This window comes from Zea mays, chromosome 10 (genome assembly GCF_902167145.1).
Source record: "Zea mays cultivar B73 chromosome 10, Zm-B73-REFERENCE-NAM-5.0, whole genome shotgun sequence".
NCBI lineage: Eukaryota > Viridiplantae > Streptophyta > Magnoliopsida > Poales > Poaceae > Zea > Zea mays.
Genome location: NC_050105.1, coordinates 142913659 through 142931260, shown reverse-complemented (window position 1 = coordinate 142931260; position 17602 = coordinate 142913659). Strand labels below are relative to the sequence as shown.

General features: G+C 46.7%; 4 pseudogenes across 1 annotated transcript in view; 1 reads left to right on the top strand and 3 right to left on the bottom strand.

Annotated features, from left to right (window-relative positions):
* Nucleotides 1-17602, bottom strand: part of LOC100274381 (ubiquitin-conjugating enzyme E2 - ribosome protein pseudogene) — a 32871-nt pseudogene that overhangs the window by 13687 nt on the left and 1582 nt on the right. The window lies entirely within an intron of this gene.
* On the bottom strand, nt 40-3067 carry LOC109943201 (probable histone H2A.5; annotated as a pseudogene).
* Nucleotides 9379-9967, top strand: LOC109943203 (probable histone H2A.4; annotated as a pseudogene).
* LOC109943202 (probable histone H2A.5) lies at nt 10014-12748 on the bottom strand (annotated as a pseudogene).

Sequence of the window (17602 nt, the reverse complement as noted above, 5' to 3'; positions counted from 1 at the left end):
AGTGATGTGTCGTCTGCGATTGACCTAAGTTCTAGTTAAATTTCTAGCTCTAGTGTTGCTTGGTAATGGGGTCTCCATTCCATGTGAAGTTTAATGGGAAGAAGTGCCTTGCTTTATTTGATGCTGAACTAATTCTCTCTTATCATTCCATAATAAGTAAGATTTGCATCCTATCATGTTTTGCAAACATCTGTGATATGGGTGCTAGCGTTACCAAACGAAGTGATGGCTGCATACATGTTGCATCTGTGTCCATTTATGACGAAATTGGTAGATTGACAGGCACATCCGACCAAAATCTTCAGGCTGCATACAATACATATGTGCCCAACAGCACATCTGTAGTATTGTGCTGCTTTGATGCTGTATTGGTGTATCTGAAATGTAGTTAAACTAGTGACTTAGCGTCGTTGTTGAATTGTTGTACCAGGTCAATTGTAGATAGACACGTGTGCAGATTGGGTTGAGGATTCAAATATGCAACCAATTTGCTTCAAGTGGAATGCTGGACAAACTCTCCCAGACAGTGAGCAATACAAATTTCGGGGCAATAATCTGCGGATGATTTGTGTTCTCATGACTAGACAATGTTCAGGTCCCGTCAATTTCAAAAAACAGCAAAGTAACAAACAAAAACGTTGACGCCTTTGCATCTTGTACAAGGCACATCGCCACCGTATTTCTAGCTATAGAACAGAACACGGGGCGACAGCGGGAGGGGATGCTGGGAAGATGTTGTGCGACCTCACTGAATTCGAGTACGAGCACTCGCTCACCAACCTCATCGAGAAGGCCACGGACTTCGGAATAACTCACTGTCCGAAGTTCAAACGCTGACTAGGCGTTAGCCATGCGACTTGATTGTTCTGTATAATCTAAGTTATTATTAGGTGCTTGGTTCGGAATAACTCAAAGTGAATAATTTTAACCTAAGTTTCTGTAATACCCAATTTGTAAGGAAATACAAAAGGAGAAACAATTTCACTTTATCTATGTCTGAGTTTGACATTTTTGTATCATCACATGTGAACACCATATTGCATGCAGACCCCATTACCAAGCAGCACTAGAGCTAGAAATTTAACTAGAACTTAGGTTAATCGCAGGCGACGCATCACTACACACTTCCAAAACGGCAAAAGTCGACATCCACAACCACAGTGTATAGGACGGGGTGAACGTGAGACAAGACACTACTTCGGCGACTTCGCGGCGGACTTCGTGGGGGACTTGTTACTGCCTGCGGCGGCGGCGGCCTTGTTGGGGAGGAGGGCGAGGTTGATGTTGAGCAGCACACCGCCGTGCGCGATGGTGACCCCGGCAAGCAGCTTGCCGAGCTCCTCGTCCTTACGAATGGCGAGGAGGAGGTGGCGCGGGACGATGCGGCCCCTCTTACTATTGCGCGTCGCGGCGCCCGCCAGCTACAGGACCTCGGCGGCGAGGTACTCAAGGACGCTGGCAAAGAACACGGGCGCGCCCCTGCCGACGCGCTGCGCGTACTGACCTTCCTTAAGGTACCGCCTGATGCGCCCAACTAGAAACTGGAGCTCAGCCTTGACAGACCGCGACACCGCCTTCTTCTTTGGCTCGCCGCCTAGCTTTCGCCCAAACGCCAACTTCTCCACCACCGCGCTACTGTCCTCCATCTCCCGAGAGCCTAGGGTGCGCGTCTACTCTGATGTGAAGGCAAAGGGAATGATGATTTGGGTTCGGAATCGAAATGCAACAGATGAGTGTTTTTATAGCGGCGGGGCGGGGATGGTGCGAGGAGCCGATCTGCGGGACGTGAGCTTGACGCCGTTGGATTTGAGGGGAAGGGGACGACCAAGATTTGTTTTCGAGAGCACGATCCGTTGGATCGGGCGGTGAGTAACGAGAGCTTTCACAACTTTATTTGGGAGATCCCTTGGGTTCGTAGCTTGCATTGCTCGTGGGCCGTCGGACGACAGTAGTCTATACGCTGCGCGACTTTAAGAGAAATTAAAAATAATTGTAATTTATATAATTTAGGGCAACAAAACACCCCGCTCCAACAGTAAAGCTCGAAATCTAGATTATATGGCAAACCCACTACGGTGTAGTATATTTGAGACACTTGAGATGGTGCTTGTAACACCCCTGTTGTTAATGGAAACTAAAACCTGGCATGTCATCATATGCATTGGTATCTTTGTGTTCTAATACACTTAAAATGTATTCACTAGAACCAAAAAAAATTAAATGCAATGTGGTGATGGATAAAAAGTAAAAAACCTAGTTTAAAAAACTCTAGTTTTGGTCCAAAAGATGAAATTTGTGATCTGATAATATTTTGCCAAAAGTCAAAATATCAAAGTTATATGGATTTTCAAACCAAGCAACTTTCATGTGTAGAGATTTCCAAGTTTCATAGGAAAAAATAGAAAAAAACTCAAAACTAAGTCTTGACCTGGGTTTGGAATTCTGAAATTTCTTATCAGCGAGCTCTCTTCAGGCCTTTATAACTTTTGATCTGTAGATAGTTTGAAAATGGTCGATGTAACAAAATTATAGAGTTGCATCAGGTGCACAAACTTTATTAAATCACTTAACCCTAAATCCATATGAAACTGGCAGTAACAGTGGTCTAAAGATTCAAGGTTTCATAGTCTGGAAGTTCAAACTTAGCACCAATTCAGAAGACTTATTTTGTGTGTTTAGCTCAACTTTGGAGTACTCTGGTGTTTAATCCTTGGAGTATTAAGTCATACCTTTTATAGAAAAGTAGTAGATTATCTATTAGGATTTAAGTGTGTTTAAGGTTGGGGGACTTGGTACCACATAAAAATGGTGTCCAACAGAATGTGATTTATGGCAAGGAAAATATTTGAGGTGATGTGTATGAGCCTTTAGTCGATAATCAATAGCCACACAACAGCTATTTTTGTTGAAAATAACATGAACGATCATTTTCAATAATACTAAATGCTAACACATATGGATTTTTAACCGACAAATGGTCAACACTAGAAATACAAGAATGTGATCTATGGTAGGTGTACGAGTCTCTGGTCATTAATCAAAGGCCACACAACCTCATTTTTGTCAAAAATAGTCATTAACGATTATTTTCAATAATACCGAAAGATAGCACATACGCATTTTTGACCAAGAATTGGTCTATACCAGAAATCGAAGCATGTGATCTATTGGAAGAAAATATATGTGAGATGAGATATACGAGCCTTTGGTCAATTATCAATGGTCACACAACACCTATTTATGTTAAAAATAGTATTAACGACCATTTTTAATAATACTGAAAGATAACACCGACATTTTTTTACCAAAAATGGTCTCCAATAAAAATCTAAGAATGTGATATATTGCAAGAAAACGTATTTGGGGTGAGGTGTACGAGCCTCTAGTTGATGACCAATGGCCACCCAACCCCTATTTTTTCGAAAATAGCCATTAATGACTGTTTTAATAAATCTAAAGAATAAAACCTACAGATTTTTTACCAAGAATTGGACTTGTCTAGAAATCTAAGAATGTCATATGTGGAGTGACGTGAATAAGCCTCTGATCGATGATCAATGGCCACACAACTCATATTTTTTATGAAAATAACATAAACGACCATTTTCAATAATACCGATGAATAACACCTACGAATTATTAACCAAGAAATGGTCACCATCAAAAATTCAAGAAAGTGATCTATAGCAAGAAAACATATGTCGGTCAGGTGTATGAGGCTCTAGTTATTGTTCAATGGTCACACAACCCCCATTTTTTCGAAAATAGCATTAACGGTTATTTTCAATAATACCGAATGATAACACTTAGGGATTTTTTATTAACAAATGGTCTCCACCAGAAATCAAAAAATGTGATCTATGACAAGTAAACATATGTGGGATGAGGTGTACGAGCCTCTGGTCGATGATCAATGGCTACATAACCCTATTTTTGTCGAAAATAGACATGAATGACCATTTTCAATAATATCGAATCTTAACACCTACGATTTTTAAACTAGAAATGGTCGGTTGGACTATAAAGAATTCAAAACAATATATCACCTTATAAACCTCAAATGACGTTTCTACGATATTGGGCTAGCTAATGACATTTTGTGATACCAGGTTTCCTATAATCCCTTCTATTCAAGGCATACCTAGATGGCGTTTATGTCCACTCAAGTAAAATACCACACATTATTATGACACGTCGTTTCTCAAAATAAAATATAGACCATGAGAAATTTAGCCAAATTACGTAAGAGATCTGTCCAAACATATGTTAAGGTTGTAAGGCACCTTTTTTCCACCATACAGTTCCTAAAAAGTTGGAATATAAAGAATTCAAAAGAATATATTAACTTTGAAACTTAAAATAGTGTTTTCTATGATGTTGAGGGCATTGAATTCGTATGAGAGCAGTGTTCTTAAGGCGCCTAGGCGAGCAGGTGGACCAGAAAACCGCCTTAGCGCCTAGGCGGCGCCTAGGCGACGCCTAGGCGGGTATGGCGAGCAAGGCGGGCAGTTTTGCCCGGGCGCCTGGACGCCTAGGCGTCGCCTAGGCGACGCCTAGGCGACGCCTTAAGAACACTGTATGAGAGGGTATTAGAGTACAACTAGTGGATGAAGACGTTAGAAGGCTAGTTAATGACCTTTTGTGATAATAGGTTTCCTATAATCCCCTCTATTTATGTCCACTCAAGCAAAACACCACACATCAATTTGCCACATTATTTCTCAAATAAAATAAAGATCATGCAAAATTTAGCCAAATTGCGTGATAGAAGTGTCCAAACATAGGTTAAGGTTGTAAGGCACGTTTTTTCCACCATACAGTTGCTAAAAGTTGGAATATAAAGAATTAAATACAATAGATCACATTTTAAATCACAAATGACGTTTCCCTGATGTTAAGGGCACTATATTAGCACGAGAGGGTATTAGAGTAAAACTAGTAGATGAAAACCTCATTGGGCTATTTAATAACCTTTTGTGATTCTAGGTTTCCTATAATCCCCTCTATTCAAGGGATACTGTGACACTCAGGTGTCTATTTCGTGTTATGACGGGAGATTCATCCTAATCTCGGATGCTCAGTGAAAATTTCTATTTCTCGCTTGCGTATGTCTCTGATTATCCATACTATTCATTCACATTTCAACGAATTCAAAGTTATTCAATCTCACAGAAGGCCGAATTTGGAGCCTGTTAAAACTTCTATTCTCAGCGCGAATGCAAACTCGAAAATCATTCTCGACTTGTAAATCTCATCTAAAGCCCATTTAATCAAACTCTCGACTATTGTTAATTGATCTGTGCCCGAGTCCGACTCCTCGAACCTCGATCGATGTCCGACTATTTTAATCCGAGTCGGTACTCTCAAACGGAATACTCAATATGTCGTCCACTAATCAATTTTATCCGACTCGGCTTAATACCTCTGCGTTCGATCCGAAATTCAAAAATCGACAGCGACAATGATTTTTATTAACCCAACCCGATTGAGCAAGGAACATGAATCCGAAACCAATCGATCTCAATTCATTTTATTCCTAATTGGGTGCGAGGAATTATTTTCCGAGTGACGCTAAACAAATCAAAATCCTAGTATGGATAATCCTTCGTTCTGTCCGACCGAGCACCAGCTCGCTCTGTCCTTGCACAGACGCATGAATCGGGAAGTCGCGGCATGAGGTTCTGAGGGGTATCCCTGCCTTCGGGAGGCAGAGCTCTCGGCCCGTCGGACCGCAGCGCCTTCCAGGAGATTCTTGAGCTCTCCCTGGATTCGCCGACCCTCGGTGGTTGATGGCTCCAGCATCGCGCGGAGGAGCATCGCTGCGGCTGCCAGGTTCTGACCGACCCCACTGGATGCGGGTGGCGGCCTGACCCTGACGTCGTTGGTGACGCGGTGCTGGAAACCCTGGGGCAGGTGACGTACTTCTCCGGTCGGGGGTTGGCCCGCCCATACCTGCCCGACGTCCCGGTGGATCGGCTCAAGCGCGCCTGCTCCCTCGTCGAGCCTGGCCTGCGCCCCGCGGACTTGCTCTAGCTGTGGGTCGTGACCTCCTGCCGGAACGGGGACCACAGCTAGCTCCCGTGGGATGTCTGCGCGAGGCACCGGCCTAGGGAGATCACCATCCTCCAGCATGCGGAGATGGTTGCCTTCGGAGGGATCCCCTAGCCCGACGTGGAAACATTCGCGGCTTGGGCCGTAGTCCTCGTCGTCGAGGCTGCGGCTACCGTCGGAACAGTCGGAGAGGCAGTAGTCACATGCGCTCATAAAGTCCCGCATGGCACCGGGGTTGCCAAATCCAGAGAAATCCCAACAGATGCTGGGATCGTCATCTTCCTCGGACCCAGAGGGCTCATAGGTCGAGACGTCCGTCAACCGGTCCCAAGGCGACCGCGTGCGAAACCCAAGAGGGGTTGCACTCGCCTCAACGAGAGCGCCCGCCAAAGCAAGGTCGCTAGGCGGGTTGAGGCTGAGTCGAAATGACGTAGGATGGGAATCAGTCGGTACCTTTTGGTCGACGAGGAGCGACATAGTCACGTCGGGGACTGATTGCGCTGTCGTCTCAGGTACGAGGGCGACGTCCTGCAAGCTCTCCGCGAGCGCGCTGGCGTCGTCCACTTACTCGGGATTGGCGTGTCGCGGGGGGACGGCGCCCGCCTTCGTCTCAAACGCGAGGTCGACGCCTGACGCGCCCCCCGTTGGGGCGCTGGGGACGTCGATTCGCTCGACAGCCGACAAAGCGCGGCCTCCCGCTTGGCCTTGGTTGCCCCGCCTCCTCCTTCGTTGGCGGGGGAGAGGACGGGGCGAGCTCGAATGTTGTTCTTCCACCACGCGGGGAAGATGTCGTCGATTCCGCCGCCGGCGGGCGGGTTGTCGGCCGCCATTGTCGTTGTCGCGCGGCGGTGGAAGGAGTATCATGTCGTAGCTGCCGTCGAAGGACATGAACTCAAGACTCCCGAAACGGAGCACCGTCCCGGGCCGGAGAGGTTGCTTGACGGGAAGCTGTTCGTCAACACGCAGCAGGCCCCAAGAGAGCGCCTGTCTCGTCCTCGTCCCCGCGCGGCCAACCCTCTCTAAGAGGGCCCTGGTCCTTCCTTTTATAGGCGTAAGGAGAGGATCCAGGTGTACAATGGGGGTGTAGCAGAGTGCTACGTGTCTAGCGGGGGAGAGCTAGCACCCTAAGTACATGCCAATGTGGCAGCCGGAGAGATCTTGGCACCCAGCTGGTGTGATGTCGTGGCTGTCGGAGGAGCAACGGAGCCTGGCGGAGGGTGAGTTGTCGGAGCGGTTGAGTCCGTGCTGACGTCCTCCTGCTTCCGTAAGAGAGCTGAGAGTCGCCGTCGTCATAGGGCTTGCGGGGCGCCATCATTGCCTATCTGGCGAAGCTAGCCAGATGGGACGTCGGTCTTGTTCTCTGCGGCCCGAGTCGGCTCGGGGTAGGGTGATGATGGCGCTTCCTGTTGACCTGGCTGGCCTGCGCCCTAGGTCGGGAGACGTGGAGGCTCCTCCGAAGCCGAGGTCGAGTCTGTCTTCCATTGCTGAGGCCGAGCCCGAGCCCCTGGGTCGGGCGAGGCGGAGGTCGTTCGGCAGAGGCCAGGGCGGAGTCCGAGCCCTGGGGTCGGGCGAAGCGGAGTTCGTCGTCTTCCGGGGCCTAGCCCGAGTCCGAGCCCTGGGTCGGGCGGAGCGGAGTTCGCCGTCTTCCGGGGCCTAGCCCGAGTCCGAGCCCGGGGTCGGGCGGAGCGGAGTTCGCCGTCTTCCGGGGCTTAGCCCGAGTCCGAGCCCTGGGTCGGGCGGAGCGGAGTTCGCCGAGCCCTGGGTCGGGCGGAGCGGAGTTCGCCGCCTTCCGGGGCTTAGCCCGAGTCCGAGCCCTGGGTCGGGCGGAGCGGAGTTCGCCGTCTTCCGGGGCCTAGCCCGAGTCCGAGCCCTGGGTCGGGCGGAGCGGAGTTCGCCATCTTCCGGGGCCTAGCCCGAGTCCGAGCCCTGGGTCGGGCGGAGCGGAGTTCGCCGTCTTCCGGGCTTAGCCCGAGTCCGAGCTCTGGGTCGGGCGGAGCGGAGTTTCCTATGGCGCCTTTGGCAGGGCCTGACTGCCTGTCAGTCTCACTCTGTCAAGTGGCACTGCAGTCGGAGTGGCGCAGGCGGCGCTGTCCTTCTGTCAGACCGGTCAGTGGAGCGGCGAAGTGACGGCGGTCACTTCGGCTCTGCCGGGGGGCGCGCGTCAGGATAAAGGTGTCAGGCCACCTTTGCGTTAAATGCTCCTGCGACTCGGTCGGTCGGCGCGGCGATTTAGTCAGGGTTGCTTCTTAGCGAAGGCAAGGCCTCGGGCGAGCTGGAGATGTGTCCGCCGTTGGAGGGGGGCCTCGGGCGAGACGGAAATCCCTCGGGGTCGGCTGCCCTTGTCCGAGGCTAGGCTCGGGCGAGGCGTGATCGAGTCGCTCGTATGGACTGATCCCTGACTTAATCGCACCCATCAGGCCTCTGCAGCTTTATGCTGATGGTGGTTACCAGCTGAGAATTAGGCGTCTTGAGGGTACCCCTAATTATGGTCCCTAACACATATGGATTTAGGGTTAAGTGATTTAATCAAGTTTGTGCACCTAGTGCAACTCTACAACTTTGTTACAGCGACCATTTTCAAACTATCTACGGATTAAAAGTTAAAAAGGCTTAAAGAGAGCTCGCTGATAAAAATTTCAGAATTTCAAACCCTAGGTCAAGACTTAGTTTTGAATTTTTCTCCATTTTTTCCTTTAAACTTGGAAATCTGTGCACATGAAAGTTGCTTGGTTTGGAAAACCCTATAACTTTGATATTTGGACCAAAACTAGAGTTTTTCATACTAGATTTTCGACTCTCTATCCATCACCATATCTCACTTAAAGTTTTTTTTGGTCTTAGTGAATACATTTTAAGTGTATTACAACACAAAGATGTCAATGCATATGATGCCATGTCGGGTTTTAGTTTCTATTAACACCACGGGTGTTACAAGCATCATCTCAAGTGTCTCAAATATACTACACCGTAGTGGGCTGCCCTATAATCTAGATTGGGAGCTTTACTGTTGGAGCGGAATGTTTTGTTGTTGCCATAAATTATATAAAATACAATCATTTTTAAATTGTCCTAAAGTCGCGCAGCGTATAGACCACTGTCGTCCGACGGCCCACGGGCCATGCAAGCTACCGACCCAAGGGATCTCCCAAATACAGCTATAAAAGCTCTCGTTCCTCACTGCCCGATCCAACGGATCGTGCTCTCGAAAACAAATCCTGGTCGTCCCCTTCCCCTCAAATCCAACGGCGTCAAGCTCACGTCCCGCGGATCGGTCCCCCACACCATCCCCGTCCCGCCGCTATAAAAACATTCCTCCGCTGCATTCCGATTTCGAATCCAAATCACAATTCCCTTTGCCTCCACATTAGAGCAGACGTGCACCCTAGGCTCTCGGGGGATGGAGGACGGCAGCGCGGTGGTGGAGAAGTTTGCGTTTGGGCGGAAGCTGGGCGGCGGGCCAAAGAAGAATGCGGTGTCGCGAACTGTCAAGGCCGGGCTCCAGTTCCAGTTGGGCGCATCAGGTGGTACCTGAAGGAAGGTCAGTACGGGCAACGCGTCGGTAGGGGCGCGCCCGTGTTCCTTGCCAGCGTCCTCGAGTACCTCGCCGCCGAGGTCATGGAGCTGGCGGGTGCCGCGGCGCGTGACAGCAAGAGGGGCCGCATCGTCCCGCGCTACCTCCTCCTGGCCATCCGCAAGGACGAGGAGCTCGGCAATCTGCTTGTCGAGGTCACCATCACGCACGATGGTGTGTTGTCCAACATCAACCCCGCCCTCCTCCCCAACAAGGTCGTCGCCGCCGCAGGCAGCAGCAAGTCCCCCACGAAGGCCGCCGCGAAGTAGCCGAAGTAGTGTCTCGTCTCACGTTCACCCCGTGCTATACACTGTGGTTGTGGATGTTGACTTTTGCCGTTTTGCAAGTGTGTAGTGATGTGTCGCCTGCGATTGACCTAAGTTCTAGTTAAATTTCTAGCTCTAGTGTTGCTTGGTAATGGGGTCTCCATTCCATGTGAAGTTTAATGGGAAGAAGTGCCTTGCTTTATTTGATGCTGAACTAATTCTCTCTTATCATTCCATAATAAGTAAGATTTGCATCCTATCATGTTTTGCAAACATCTGTGATATGGGTGCTAGCGTTACCAAACGAAGTGATGGCTGCATACATGTTGCATCTGTGTCCATTTATGACGAAATTGGTAGATTGACAGGCACATCCGACCAAAATCTTCAGGCTGCATACAATACATATGTGCCCAACAGCACATCTGTAGTATTGTGCTGCTTTGATGCTGTATTGGTGTATCTGAAATGTAGTTAAACTAGTGACTTAGCGTCGTTGTTGAATTGTTGTACCAGGTCAATTGTAGATAGACACGTGTGCAGATTGGGTTGAGGATTCAAATATGCAACCAATTTGCTTCAAGTGGAATGCTGGACAAACTCTCCCAGACAGTGAGCAATACAAATTTCGGGGCAATAATCTGCGGATGATTTGTGTTCTCATGACTAGACAATGTTCAGGTCCCGTCAATTTCAAAAAACAGCAAAGTAACAAACAAAAACGTTGACGCCTTTGCATCTTGTACAAGGCACATCGCCACCGTATTTCTAGCTATAGAACAGAACACGGGGCGACAGCGGGAGGGGATGCTGGGAAGATGTTGTGCGACCTCACTGAATTCGAGTACGAGCACTCGCTCACCAACCTCATCGAGAAGGCCACGGACTTCGGAATAACTCACTGTCCGAAGTTCAAACGCTGACTAGGCGTTAGCCATGCGACTTGATTGTTCTGTATAATCTAAGTTATTATTAGGTGCTTGGTTCGGAATAACTCAAAGTGAATAATTTTAACCTAAGTTTCTGTAATACCCAATTTGTAAGGAAATACAAAAGGAGAAACAATTTCACTTTATCTATGTCTGAGTTTGACATTTTTGTATCATCACATGTGAACACCATATTGCATGCAGACCCCATTACCAAGCAGCACTAGAGCTAGAAATTTAACTAGAACTTAGGTTAATCGCAGGCGACGCATCACTACACACTTCCAAAACGGCAAAAGTCGACATCCACAACCACAGTGTATAGGACGGGGTGAACGTGAGACAAGACACTACTTCGGCGACTTCGCGGCGGACTTCGTGGGGGACTTGTTACTGCCTGCGGCGGCGGCGGCCTTGTTGGGGAGGAGGGCGAGGTTGATGTTGAGCAGCACACCGCCGTGCGCGATGGTGACCCCGGCAAGCAGCTTGCCGAGCTCCTCGTCCTTACGAATGGCGAGGAGGAGGTGGCGCGGGACGATGCGGCCCCTCTTACTATTGCGCGTCGCGGCGCCCGCCAGCTACAGGACCTCGGCGGCGAGGTACTCAAGGACGCTGGCAAAGAACACGGGCGCGCCCCTGCCGACGCGCTGCGCGTACTGACCTTCCTTAAGGTACCGCCTGATGCGCCCAACTAGAAACTGGAGCTCAGCCTTGACAGACCGCGACACCGCCTTCTTCTTTGGCTCGCCGCCTAGCTTTCGCCCAAACGCCAACTTCTCCACCACCGCGCTACTGTCCTCCATCTCCCGAGAGCCTAGGGTGCGCGTCTACTCTGATGTGAAGGCAAAGGGAATGATGATTTGGGTTCGGAATCGAAATGCAACAGATGAGTGTTTTTATAGCGGCGGGGCGGGGATGGTGCGAGGAGCCGATCTGCGGGACGTGAGCTTGACGCCGTTGGATTTGAGGGGAAGGGGACGACCAAGATTTGTTTTCGAGAGCACGATCCGTTGGATCGGGCGGTGAGTAACGAGAGCTTTCACAACTTTATTTGGGAGATCCCTTGGGTTCGTAGCTTGCATTGCTCGTGGGCCGTCGGACGACAGTAGTCTATACGCTGCGCGACTTTAAGAGAAATTAAAAATAATTGTAATTTATATAATTTAGGGCAACAAAACACCCCGCTCCAACAGTAAAGCTCGAAATCTAGATTATATGGCAAACCCACTACGGTGTAGTATATTTGAGACACTTGAGATGGTGCTTGTAACACCCCTGTTGTTAATGGAAACTAAAACCTGGCATGTCATCATATGCATTGGTATCTTTGTGTTCTAATACACTTAAAATGTATTCACTAGAACCAAAAAAAATTAAATGCAATGTGGTGATGGATAAAAAGTAAAAAACCTAGTTTAAAAAACTCTAGTTTTGGTCCAAAAGATGAAATTTGTGATCTGATAATATTTTGCCAAAAGTCAAAATATCAAAGTTATATGGATTTTCAAACCAAGCAACTTTCATGTGTAGAGATTTCCAAGTTTTATAGGAAAAAATAGAAAAAAACTCAAAACTAAGTCTTGACCTTGGTTTGGAATTCTGAAATTTCTTATCAGCGAGCTCTCTTCAGGCCTTTATAACTTTTGATCTGTAGATAGTTTGAAAATGGTCGATGTAACAAAATTATAGAGTTACATCAGGTGCACAAACTTTATTAAATCACTTAACCCTAAATCCATATGAAACTGGCAGTAACAGTGGTCTAAAGATTCAAGGTTTCATAGTCTGTAAGTTCAAACTTAGCACCAATTCAGAAGACTTATTTTGTGTGTTTAGCTCAACTTTGGAGTACTCTGGTGTTTAATCCTTGGAGTATTAAGTCATACCTTTTATAGAAAAGTAGTAGATTATCTATTAGGATTTAAGTGTGTTTAAGGTTGGGGGACTTGGTACCACATAAAAATGGTGTCCAACAGAATGTGATTTATGGCAAGAAAAATATTTGAGGTGATGTGTATGAGCCTTTAGTCGATAATCAATAGCCACACAACAGCTATTTTTGTTGAAAATAACATGAACGATCATTTTCAATAATACTAAATGCTAACACATACGGATTTTTAACCGACAAATGGTCAACACCAGAAATACAAGAATGTGATCTATGGTAGGTGTACGAGTCTCTGGTCATTAATCAAAGGCCACACAACCTCATTTTTGTCAAAAATAGTCATTAACGATTATTTTCAATAATACCGAAAGATAGCACATACGCATTTTTGACCAAGAATTGGTCTATACCAGAAATCGAAGCATGTGATCTATTGAAAGAAAATATATGTGGGATGAGATATACGAGCCTTTGGTCAATTATCAATGGCTACACAACCCCTATTTATGTTAAAATAGTATTAACGACCATTTTCAATAATACCGAAAGATAACACCGACATTTTTTTACCAAAAATGGTCTCCAATAAAAATCTAAGAATGTGATATATTGCAAGAAAACATATTTGGGGTGAGGTGTACGAGCCTCTAGTTGATGACCAATGGCCACCCAACCCCCATTTTTTCGAAAATAGCCATTAATGACTGTTTTAATAAATCTAAAGAATAAAACCTACAGATTTTTTACCAAGAATTGGACTTGTCTAGAAATCTAAGAATGTCATATGTAGAGTGACGTGAATAAGCCTCTGATCGATGATCAATGGCCACACAACTCATATTTTTTATGAAAATAACATAAACGACCATTTTCAATAATACCGATGGATAACACCTACGAATTATTAACCAAGAAATGGTCACCATCAAAAATTCAAGAAAGTGATCTATAGCAAGAAAACATATGTCGGTCAGGTGTATGAGGCTCTAGTTATTGTTCAATGGTCACACAACCCCCATTTTTTCGAAAATAGCATTAACGGTTATTTTCAATAATACCGAATGATAACACTTAGGGATTTTTTATTAACAAATGGTCTCCACCAGAAATCAAAAAATGTGATCTATGACAAGTAAACATATGTGGGATGAGGTGTACGAGCCTCTGGTCGATGATCAATGGCTACATAACCCTATTTTTGTCGAAAATAGACATGAATGACCATTTTCAATAATATCGAATCTTAACACCTACGATTTTTGAACTAGAAATGGTCGGTTGGACTATAAAGAATTCAAAACAATATATCACCTTATAAACCTCAAATGACGTTTCTACGATATTGGGCTAGCTAATGACATTTTGTGATACCAGGTTTCCTATAATCCCTTCTATTCAAGGCATACCTAGATGGCGTTTATGTCCACTCAAGTAAAATACCACACATTATTATGACACGTCGTTTCTCAAAATAAAATATAGACCATGAGAAATTTAGCCAAATTACGTAAGAGATCTGTCCAAACATATGTTAAGGTTGTAAGGCACCTTTTTTCCACCATACAGTTCCTAAAAAGTTGGAATATAAAGAATTCAAAAGAATATATTAACTTTGAAACTTAAAATAGTGTTTTCTATGATGTTGAGGGTATTGAATTCGTATGAGAGGGTATTAGAGTACAACTAGTGGATGAAGACGTTAGAAGGCTAGTTAATGACCTTTTATGATAATAGGTTTCCTATAATCCCCTCTATTTATGTCCACTCAAGCAAAACACCACACATCAATTTGCCACATTATTTCTCAAAATAAAATAAAGATCATGCAAAATTTAGCCAAATTGCGTGATAGAAGTGTCCAAACATAGGTTAAGGTTGTAAGGCACGTTTTTTCCACCATACAGTTGCTAAAAGTTGGAATATAAAGAATTAAATACAATAGATCACATTTTAAATCACAAATGACGTTTCCCTGATGTTAAGGGCACTATATTAGCACGAGAGGGTATTAGAGTAAAACTAGTAGATGAAAACCTCATTGGGCTATTTAATAACCTTTTGTGATTCTAGGTTTCCTATAATCCCCTCTATTCGTGACACCCAGGTGTCTATTTCGTGTTATGACGGGAGATTCATCCTAATCTCGGATGCTCAGTGAAAATTTCTATTTCTCGCTTGCGTATGTCTCTGATTATCCATACTATTCATTCACATTTCAACGAATTCGAAGTTATTCAATCTCACAGAAGGCCAAATTTGGAGCCTATTAAAACTTCTATTCTCAGCGCGAATGCAAACTCGAAAATCATTCTCGACTTGTAAATCTCATCTAAAGCCCATTTAATCAAACTCTCGACTATTGTTAATTGATCTGTGCCCGAGTCCGACTCCTCGAACCTCGATCGATGTCCGACTATTTTAATCCGAGTCGGTACTCTCAAACGGAATACTCAATATGTCGTCCACTAATCAATTTTATCCGACTCGGCTTAATACCTCTGCGTTCGATCCGAAATTCAAAAATCGACAGCGGCAATGATTTTTATTAACCCAACCCGATTGAGCAAGGAACATGAATCTGAAACCAATCGATCTCAATTCATTTTATTCCTAATTGGGTGCGATGAATTATTTTCCGAGTGACGCTAAACAAATCAAAATCCTAGTATGGATAATCCTTCGTTCTGTCCGACCGAGCACCAGCTCGCTCTGTCCTTGCACAGACGTAATCCGCAGAAGCATTTTTATTCCGGAAAATTATTTAGCACGGCTCAAATTGAGTGTTTTGGGCCAGCCCAACCTAGCCCACTAAAAACCCTAGCCCTCACATGTCTATAAATATGAGGCCTCCCCTTGCAAGTTGGAGAAAATTACCACTCCCTACCCCTAGCCGCCACAACCCTTCTCCCTCTTCTCTTTCAACCGACACGCACTCCCTGTCTTCTTCCTCCTCCTGTCGTGCAGCAACTCTGCACCTCCCTCGACGGCGCCCCTTTCTTCTTACCCCCTGGCCGCGAGCTCTCTCCTCCAACTGCTCGACGCCCCATGCTCCTTCTCCCTCGCGCAGCAGCAAGCAGGGAGCCGAGCTCCAAGCTCCCATGCCGTCGAGCTCCTCCCATGGCGTCCTCCCCTCCTCCGCCCAGCGCCACTCCTTTCCCTTCCCCAGGCGCGGACAAGCTCCCTCCCCAGCTCAGTCGCTCACTGTTTTTTTCTCCCACAGTAGAGCAGTGCAGCGACACTCCTCCCATGGCGCTGGCCTCTCTCCCTGGCCAAGCGCTCCACTGTTGAAGCCCCTTGCTGATGCCCTCTCCATTCTCCCCCTCGTCTCCTCTGCCCCCTGTGCTCGGCGCCCATGCAGCAGCACGCCAGCGCAGGAGCAGGGCCTCCATGGGCGTGGGCCCCTCAGCTCCACCTCCCCTCGCCCTGCTCTCCCCATGGTCGTGCCCTGCTTCTCCCGGCGCACTGCATAGCGCCCCTCTCCTGCTCGACCAGTGTGATACCTAATTTGTAATTTGTTAGAGATAATATAAATAGAGAAAACAATTTCTCTTTATCTATATGAGAGTTTGACCTTTATGTATCATCACATGTGAACACTTTATTAGGAAACAAATAATTAATAAAAATGTATGCCACTAAAACTTGCATCATGCTGGATTTTATTAGTGTGTGCATTTGGTGACTATATAAAAGTAATTTAAATAGAAACATATTAGTGTCCCAAGTGGAATTCAAGACTTAAATTGGAATCTGAGTTAGAAAACAAAAAAAGAGCGCTAGTGATAAAAAAACTAAATATTAAAATTGGATGAATTCATCCATATCATGTCAAAGGTGAGAATTTAATGAGAAAAGAAATTGGCTAGGAAGTTTGAACTTAAATGGGTATTTAAACTAAGAATTTGAAAATTTAAAGGAAAAGAAAACAAGAAAAGAAAATGGAAAATAAAAAGAAAAAGAAAAAAGGAAGAATAGCCTACTTGGGCCGCGGTCACCATTTTGGCCCACCAGGGAAAACCCTCTGCACCAGCCCAACGTCACCACGCCCGCCCGGACTCACTTACGCGCGGGGCCCAACTGTCAGCCGTTGCCCGCTATTCCCTCTTGCACCCGCATTCATCGCTCCTTCCGTGACCGATGGGACCAAGCCGTCAGATCAATCGCTCCCACGCCAACAGAATTCGCTACGCGACCTCCGTAATCTCCGGTGAACTCGCCCCACGCCTAGGTTTCTCGCCGGTTCGAGCCGTTAGCCTATAAGACATGACCCCACAAACCTCTGCACCCATTGCCCCCTTTAATCTAGCAATCGCGACAAGAACAGGAGGCTTAGGCTTGAACTGCGACCAGGAATCGTGCGCCAGCGCCATTACCATCTTCGCCAAAGGACCAGGCACATGAGTCGTGTCCGGGAGCTTTGCGGGGTGTCTGGTGAAGGTTTCGTGGCCGTCCGGGGAGGTGGCGATCGTGGTGGTGTCTGAAATTCGTCGCCGGATTTCGATTTTCGCCGTGCGCCGTGGGTGGCCGGTTCAGCTCTGCGAATCTCGATGAGTAGCATCCTACGCGATACCATATTGTTACCGCTTCGTGCTGCTGCTTTCGGATTAAAGTTTAGGGTCGGCAATCGGGTCGATGCGATCGCCGGCCATGGCGCCGCCGTCGGTGCGAAGTTGTCGCCGTGCCACCGCGTCGAGGAAAGGCTGAGGGTTATCGTGCCCGTTAGATCTGCGTTTGAAGGCCAAGATTAGAATGGCATACCCCTTTGCAGTAATGGAATCCTGACCGTCGATTAGAGATCCGAGGGTAGGGATCGGATCTGGGCATTGTAAAACCCTAGTCGTTGATGTGTCAGCTTGCGCCTAGGATCAGAGGGGGAAATACATCGTTTCATTTA